Genomic DNA, 9,516 nt, shown 5'->3' with positions numbered 1-9,516 from the left:
AAAGCCCCCGGTGAGGCCGCGGTAGCAGGAGACGCCGCGGTAGGGGGCGGCCGTGATGCAGCAGCGGCCCGGCCGGGGCCCGCAGGCTGAGATGCAGCTGAAGGCGCGTCCGCAGAATCCTGATCCGCAGGTCATGGTGCTTCTGGAGGTTCCGGTTGTGGAGTACAGGGATGAGGTCTGGAGTCTTGTGGAAACTCCAATGTGCTCTGCAAGGTGCCCCAGTCCTATTTATGCTCAGATCTGAAGGGCTTGGCTGTGCAGTTTGGTCAATTTGTGCTTTATGGGCTTGGGCGGTTAGTTGAGTCCAGCACCTCTTTAGAATGTGCTTTAATAATGGTGGAGTGGCCCGCACCCTCCTCTGTGTATAGGATGCCAACCTCTGGGCTGCAGGGGGACTCAGCATGTTTCATCTTCAAAGTGCCCTCCTAGCAGGGCATGCAGTCATCCGAGGAGATTGAAGAGAGAAGGGCAGAGCAGGGGAGGTAGGAAGGGGTCCAGGGGAGGAGAGGCGAAGGAAGACTGGAGAGCAGGGGAACTGTGTGTGTGTCAGCGGTAGTGGGGAGGGGACCCAGGAAAGATGGAGGTGTTAACAAATAACGCCTAGAAGTTTCCATCTCAGTAGTGGCCGAGGTGCTACTGTAACACAAATGCATTTCCCCATCTCCATCTGTCCAGTGGGCTGCTGAAATATATCCTGTTTCTTCTACCAAGTGCCAGCCTGCAGATTATTAAATATCTGTTTTTTGTCTTTTTCAACTTTCATTATGAGCATTTCCAAACACATAGAAAAGCTGAAAGCATAGCATAACAAACACCCTGAGATGTTCCCCTTAGTTACTTGGATTCAACAGTGGTTAACACAGCCTGCCTATTTGACAGTCACAGAAAGTATGACTCGTACAGAAATTGGGACCATACCACTGCACATTCAAGAAAACTATTTCCAAAGAATCATTTACTAGCCATTCCATTTTCAATTTTCCTAATAGTTTTAAGATTTTTTAAAAAACCCGGTTTTATGTGACTTAACTTGTGGCTCTGTCCCTTGTATTTTAAACTGGAAGTTAACGCTAGAGTTGGGCTGTTCATATGGTAGCATATAGACATGTGTGGCTATTTAATTTAAATTGGTTAAAATTAAATAAATGCAAACTGGAGTTCCCCAGTTGCACGAGCCACATGGCCACACAACAACTGACTAACTTTGTGGACAGAACATATATAGAACATTTCCACCATCACAGCAGCATCTACTGAATTGGGCTAGTCTGGAGGCTTGACTGGGTTCAACTAAACATTTTTGGACAGAATACTTCATAAACAATGCTATATAACTCTTATTGTATCACCCCAAGAGGCAAAATTATCAGCTTATTCTATCATCCATGATGCTAAATCGGATCACTTGCACACATTTCCCTTTTATAATTAGAAAGAATACCATAGTAAAACATAGGTCCTATTTTGATAGGAAGATGTTTTCTTTTCTTTTTTTTTTGCCACCTACTATATGATATCATACGTGCCATAAACAATCTCTAATCCTGCCACCAACCATATGAAGTATGTATCATCATCCCCATTTTACAGATAAGAAAACTGAGGTTCAGCAAGGTTAAGTAACTTGCCCAATGTCTCCTAGCTAGTAAGTAATGGAGCCCAGGAGATGCAATGCCTTCTCACCTGCAAGCTATGAAAACACCTGGATTTCCCAATCTCTGGAAAATTTCAAGAGGGTAGAGAAAGTTGTTTAGGAGGGATAGCTGTGGATTTCTGGCTGGGGAAATCAGTCTAAGGAAGCTGGACAGAGTCACAGGGAGTTGGGATGGTTAGAACCGGGAGGGGCCAACGGGGGTGGGAGTGTAGCCCAGGGGCAGTGTGAGACTGGGGCTGGAGATCTGTAAAAGATGCTGTGGCTGACAATTGAAGGGAGGGACAGAAAAAAGCAGTTTAAAAAAATTTTTTTAAAGATTATTTATTTATTTATTTATTTGAAAGAGAGAGAAAGAGTGAGCCGGGGGAGGGGAAGAGGGAGAGGGAGAAGCAGACTCCGCGATAAGCCAGGAGTCTGATGCGGGGCTCAGTCCTAGGACGCTGAGACCACGACCTGAGCCGAAAGCAAATTCTTAACCAACTGAGCCATCCAGGCATCCCCAGAAAAGAGCAGTTTTAGTTATTTGTACATCTCTGATGTACTGTAAGTGTCTTGACAGATGGTACTGTGTGTGTTCTTCTTACCCGTGAAGCACCCCAATCCAATAGAACAGGTCTAGAAAAATTAGCTCATGAAGTAGAGAGATTTGCATTAAATGAAAGGGAAGAGAAGTGTGAAACGATGCTCCTGGCAGTCTCCTGTGGCTGCTGTGTCTTAGGGGCAAAGGCAGGTAGGGCGGCTTAGGGAGGGAGGAAGGGGCGCGGTGGATGGGAAAAGAGAAGGTAAGAGAGCAGACCGGGGCTCTGGGTAGGCCTGTCTGTGCAAAACATTCAGGGGTGAGGCCTGTGACGGGACATACATGGGCTCATGGACTGTGTCAGCCATCTGGCCATCCAGAGGAGGGTGTGGCACCTGCTGTCACTTTATGTGTTTGGGGAACTGGGCCAGCACTTCCAAGACCCTTTATACCCTCATCACAATTCTGGGCATTGCCCACAATTGAGCCCCAGTGCTCCCAGCAAGCCAGCTGGCTGGTGTCCTGAGGAGAAGCGCTGTGAGTCAAGGTATATCTCACACATGTGTTACCTTCTCCACCAGTGTAACTCCTTATAAAAACGACATGCATAAACATGAGCTAATTACTAATGGCTGGTCCTTCCTCAGCAATTTTAAAGAAACAAGAAGCAATTTAAAGAAACAAGATATAAAAAAATTCAAATGTGACACCATTTCGTTAAACTTCAGGCCTTATTAATTGCTGATAATTTTTGAAGACCGAAAAGGACATTTAATCTGTATGTTTTCTTGGAGTAAAAACACTTGTGGTGGGAGAGGGAAGAGAGGAGGGAAGAGGGTTGGCCAGATCCCCACTGTAGTCTTTGCTCTGGCAATATGAATTTTATAGAAGGTAAAATTGTGAGATATGCTCCCACACAAACGGATTTATAGGTGGTGTACCTACCACCTATAAGAAGAAAGAACACATAGTGTAACTTAGGAGCTTACTATGAGCCTCATTCTGATTGTACCCCCTTTCTGGCCTAGGGACAACCCCTCTCTGGGATTTTGTGTTGACTCATTCCCTTGCTTTTCTTTGCAGTTTTTGAACCAATGTATGCATCCCTAAAACATAAATTATTAGTTTTCCGGTTTTTAAAAAAAGATTTTATTTACTTATTTGACAGAGAGAAGGAGCGAGAGAGCACAAGCAGGGGGAGTAGCAGAGGGAGAGAGAAGCAGGCTCCCTGCTGAGCAGGGAGCCCAATGAGGAGTCCATCCCAGGACCCCGGAATCATGATCTGAGTAGAAGGCAGATGCTTAACTGACTAAGCTACCCAGGCGCCCCTAGTTTTCCAGTTTTTGAAGTTCGTATAAATGGAATTATATTGTGTGTATTCTTTTGTGTCTAGTCTATTTTGTTCAATGTTGCTTTCCTGTAGCTGCATTAATGTTCATTTTCACAGTGAATTGTACTCATTGTGTGAATGTGCCACAATTTATTTATCTCTCCACACTGATGGTCTCATGGTTGTTTCTAGAGTTTGTATTATGAATAGAGCTGCCATGAACATTCTTTTCTGTGTCTTCAGGTATATTTGTGCAAGAGTTTTTCTAGGGTGTGTGGTTATTTAAAAAAATTATGCAAGTAGTATATGCTCAGTGTAGAAAACCATTTTATGAGTATTCTTCCAAATTTAAAAAACATAACATCTCTTGATGTTCATCTTACTTCGTACTAGACACTATGCTAATTGCCCACCATGCATTAATGAATTTAATTTTTACAATTATCCTCTGAGGCAGGTGTCAGATGAGGACACTGAGGCCTAGAAGGTTAAGAGTTTTGCTTAGGTTGTGTAGTTAGTGGCAAAGCTGGCTCCCCCTCCCCCCCCAACCATCCTCTTCATGGCCCTTTACAGTGCTGTCAGGGTTCAAGACCAGAAGATGGAGGAGAGCTCACCCTTGTTTGTGGTAAGCATCTAGTTCTAAGAGAAAAGCTGGACACACACCTAGATCGTGAACAAAAATGCAAACCTCACAACATACCAATGAACACAAATGTTTGGTTCATGGATATATTCCAAGGGCTTGGCACATAGTAGGTGCTCAATAAATATTTGTTGAATGAATGAAATGAATACCAACTATATATTAAGTGCTGAGTAATGGAGCCATCAAAGTTTGGTAGTTAATTGTGCAAAGCTTTCTGGTAGGATGGGGTGGGGATCAGATGAAGCAGACCAGAGAGGAGCCATTCCTGGGAGTGGGGGCTGGGTAGGGAGACATTCCTGGCTGGGGCCTGAGGGAGGGATGAAGTGAGTAGATGTATCCTTGACCAAAGTGAAGTCATTGACCTGAATGATGATGGGAGTGGTAAGGAAAGCCAGCCAACAAGGGCAAGAATCTCGAAGGCCATGGAGAAAGCAGAAACTGAGGGTAGGATTAGGGAAGGAAAAAGAGAAGTGGATGGGAGGTAGATTTCTAGGGAAAAGAGGGGAGAAGATGCTTGGTCTTAGCCTATTACTCTCTAGAGCTACTTTTTGAAGGACAAAGACCATCTGGGGGAGGGGCAAAGAGAATGGGAGGGAGGGGAGATTGGGGGAGATGGAGGGAATGGGAGGGAAGTGGAGGACAGTGGAGGAAAAATGAGAAGACCCATGGAGAATGGTGGGGGGACACTGCAGGGTGGAAGAGCAGAGGTGGAGGAAGTTGATGGGGGAGGGAATGCAGCACTGAGGGCAAGGTATGGACATATCTGAAGAGGTGGGCAACCTTGGCTTCAGCTTTAGAGCAATGAACCCTCACAGGCTGGAGGAGGTGCAGGGGTTCAGGCTGGTTAATGGGATGGACCTCACCAAGGGTAGAGCTTCTGAGTCAGTCTTCATCCCATTCCCCCAGGCTACCCACAAAGGCCTTTGGCCCCTCCTTCCTCCGGTGAATTTTCATGGCTAATTGGCCACTGTCCCAGGCCGTCTAGGCTGAGGAGGCAGGACTCTGACTTGGGCCTCTCAACTCATGAATCTAGCTGTCCTGCTTGTTGGCTGGCCTAGGGTCAGCTCCCTCATCCACAGCCTGAGTGTTATGTAAATAGCCACTCCTTTACCCCTCAATTCCCCTCACTGAAACCTCGCCTGCATCTGCTTTCTGTGAACAGAAAGCATGAGCTACAAGGTTAGAAAGGGCACAGCCCTTTGGATACCTGCAAGCCCGGTGTGCAGATGTTTGGGTACTCTCAGATGTAGAGCCCGTAGGCTGCCTCCCACCCTATAGCATTGAAGCAGAATCCCAGAGATAGTACTCCCTGCTTCTAAGCTCTCTGCCTCAATTGGTTCTCCACTATCACAGCGTCTCACAATCCCGGCCTCTCCTGCAAGGGTGCTCAGGTTTCCTTACTGTCCACTTTCTGAAATACCTCCATGCACAACTTTCACCAATACTGCCCACCTATCTCCTTACTGACATCTGTTCTCACCCTTTCCAGGGAGCCTTTCTTACCTTTCCCATCAGATTTGTTGCATTCTACATTGCCCCAGAGTGGGCACTGTCAGTAGGCACTGCATTCTTGAGCATCTGATGATATAGCTGAAAAGCAGCCCTCTCAGACTTCTGGCCTTTCTCATGAATGTGGGTCTGTCTTCCCTGTCAGATTGGGGGTTCCAGAATCCATGTCTCCTTCCTCCTCTTAGTGTCTTCCTCCCTTTTTCTAAAATGAAGACAGGCTTCAGCATATGGCAGGGACATAGCCATCGCAGAATCACTAAATTCTCCAACAAGATGTTATCTCATCTAACCCACCATCCATTTGGGGAAATCTGTCTTATAACACTCTTCACAGGAGAAGGATGGACTGAAAGGAGGCTTGAACAAGAGCTTCCTAATGTTAAAACCACCAGATTTGCCCCTTCTTTCCAGGTGTCCCTTGAACCAAGGTCCACTTAGGCTAATAGAAGAGGTTGTAACCCCAGATCTGAAGGCTTTTTGTTCACCCTGTTTCTATAAACATGGTGGCCACTCCAGAATAAATAATTTTTCTCTTTTATATAAAGCTCCCCTAAATGGGAGACATAATGCAAGTTCCTTTAGGAAACAATGACTATCTGCTCTCCTTCTGGGAAGTTTTCCTCAACTCCAACTTCCATCTGTCCAGCCGTAGTGAAAATCTGACTTTTCTTGCTCTCTTTGGAGTTGCATTGTACCTGGATGGATGTCATATCCCCCACCTTCAACTTCATGGTATCCTTGGGCTACTGACCAATCAGGAGGTTTTAGGATCAGGCAAAAAGCAAGAAAAGTGAGTATGTCATTGATTTGTAGTTGAGGATTTCTGGTGGTCTGTTAAGGCCAAAGAAGACATACAAATTTATAAATTATTTTTTAAGATTTTATTTATTTATTTGACAGAGAGAGACACAGTGAGAGAGGGAACACAAGCAGGGGGAGTGGAAGAGGGAGAAGCAGGCTTCCTGTGGAGCAGGGAGCCCAATGCGGGGCTCGATCCCAGGACCTTGGGATCATGACCTGAGCAGAAGGCAGATGCTTAATGACTGAGCCACCCAGCACCCCAAATTTATGAATTATTAACAGATAACAGATTTTTTGGACTGTCCAAGCTTCTCTTTTCATCCAGTAGTGTAGTTGCTCAAGGACTGGTGACATTTTCCCTTTGCCTAAGAGGAAAAATTATCATTGGGCCTTCCTGGGGGCAGTTGGGCTAGAGTAGGGATTAGAAGGAGGGGCATTTGATTTTGGGTTCTTTTCCAGGATAAAAGAAGTAACCATGGCCAAAGGTCTCAGGTCCTCCCTGTTCCTTGGACTGACCCCGTGGTAGAATAATAGTACATAACATTTACTGAGCACTTGCTATGTGCCAGGCGCTGTGTTAAGCATTATCCATGGTATTATTTAATTTAATCCTTTTACTAGTCCTTTAAGATAGACACCATTAATGGGAATTTTACACAGGTGGTTTAAGAATGTGGGTAGGTATATTCCATCAAACCTACTGGTATATCTACAGCAGCAACATTAGCAGCAATAACAACTACTAATATGATTACATAATTAGAGTGTGTCAGGCTCTGTTCTAAGTGCTTTACGCAGATTAATTCTTTTAATCCTTACAACAACTTTATGAGATGGATACTATTATCCTCATTTTATAAATCATGACATGAGGTACAGAGAGGTTAAGTAATTATCTGAGATTACATAGCTAGAAAGTGGCAGGGCTGGACTATGAAATTAGGCAGTTTGGAATCTGGGTCTGTGTTCTTAACTGATATGCTGTGTATTTAACTTTTTTAAGTTAAACTTAACTTTTTTAAGTATTTAAAATTTTTTATTTCCAATCATATTAAGAAATAATTTTGTGTGGTGACAAAGTACACCCATACACACACCACATACAATTGAAACAAAAAGGAGATGAAATGTTATTTTTACTACATATAATGCACTCAGATATTTTCTATTCTACTCTACTTGATTTTGTTCTAATCTATTTCATTAAAATTCCGTTTTCTTCTGGGCACCTGCGTGGCTCAGTCAGTTAAGCATCTGTCTTCAGTTCAGGTCATGATCCCAGAGTCCTGGGATCAAGTCCAGCATTAGGCTCGCTGCTCAGCGGGGAGTCTGCTTCTCCCTCTCCCTCTCCCCCTTGCTTGTGCTCTCTCTCACATTCTCTCTCTCTCAAATAAATAAATAAAATCTTTTAAAAATTCTGTTTGCTTCTATTAGTAGGCCACAATGTGAACTCTGAAAAAATGCTGCCCCAGAGCCTCCAGCTTCTTAATGATTTTAATAAAGCACATCTGCACTGTGCTCTGGAGTTTACTGAGCATATGGACATCTCTGTAAATTTCACAGGCAGCACTGGAAGGAAAGACTTAACATACTTCCCAGAGGAATGAAGTGCCTTGCCCTCAGATCACACAGAGCTATTCATGGCAGAGCCTTGGTTCCCATCCAGCCTTTTTGAGTTCAAGGTCCACACTATACACACTACAGGTGGAACACACCAATATGGATCTCTTTTGACATCTGCCAACATTACTGATAAACTGCTGTAAAGGGAAGGCGGTTGTAGGGTTGGTATAGCAAAGGAAGCAGCACAGATCTGAAGCAGGGGGAGGTGGTGGGAGGGGGCTGGATGCCCTCCTCATGGCTGCATATAGATTTATTCTATTATATTCTGAGCCAAATGCTATACAGACTATAGCAGTAGTGTCTACTTCAGGCTTTCTGGGCCCTGGAGGAAAATGGAAGTTTGAGGTGAAATCCAGACATGCTATCTTTTCTTGGGGCCTTGTTGGAAATAGTTGGGCATTCCTGAAGCCAGTGAGCCACTGTGTGCCCCCTTAGGCCCGAAGAGTCTGAAGAAGGGAATGCCTCTTCTCAGCACAGGCTGGCCAGGATGGTATAATAAGTTGGCTTACGGACTGGTCTGTGTGCAAATCGAGGTAGGTGAGAATGCACATGAGAAGGTGAGTGTGTCTGTGTGAGATTGTGGGTGGGAAGGCCAGTATGTGAATGCACTGTGTGTGTGTGTGTGTGTGTGTTTGTGTGTGAGACGGGGGTGGGGGGTGGGGGGGAGGGAAGGAAAGAGTCATAGAGACGGAATATGTTGATAGGTGTGGGTGAGGGTTTTGGGCAGGTGTGGGGGTGTTGGGGCTTTGGCGGTGGGGAAGGGCTAACGGTGTGAGGGAAACCACCAAGCACACCCCGATTTAAATCATCTTCTGTTGATCTTATATTCTCCCAGTATCCCAAGGCCGGTTCGATCAGCACCACGGACAGCAGCGTAGACTTCGTGAAATGCGGCCGTACGGGAGTCGTAGCCCCGCCTTTCTCCTCCCTCCATTCTAATCTGAGTCACTGCTCCCCATCCTCCAATCCCTGAGTTCCGCCAAATGTGTATGGGTAGCATATGGGGAGCTTTTGGGGGAGGTGAGCTGGCCTTTTGAAGATACACAATTGTGCAGTTTGGGGTAAAAGGCCATAAACATTTGGCCACATCTGGCCCCCAATTAAGCACATTAAGGGAGGAGCCAAGGCAGCTAAACAACCCAAGCCAATAAAGGCATCTAATTGCTCCTAACCCATGGACGCATTAGGCTCCCCGCATATATAAAAGGCCCGAAGACGTCCAAGACACAAACACTTCAACCACTGTGCCTTCCATTAGTACGTCTCCCTCCTCAGAGCTTCCCTTGCCCCCAAGAAGGACCATGACTTGTGGATCTTACTGTGCTGGCCCTGCCTTCAGCTGCATGTCGGCCTGTGGGCCCCGGCCGGGCCGCTGCTGCATCACGGCCTCCCCCTACCGCGGCGTCTCCTGCTACCGCGGCCTCACCGGGGGCTTT

Source organism: Callorhinus ursinus, unplaced genomic scaffold (assembly GCF_003265705.2).
Source record: "Callorhinus ursinus isolate GAN/ISIS: 27379988/994484 unplaced genomic scaffold, GSC_fseal_2.0 scaffold44, whole genome shotgun sequence".
Lineage (NCBI taxonomy): Eukaryota > Metazoa > Chordata > Mammalia > Carnivora > Otariidae > Callorhinus > Callorhinus ursinus.
Note: the sequence above shows the minus strand (reverse complement) of the source record.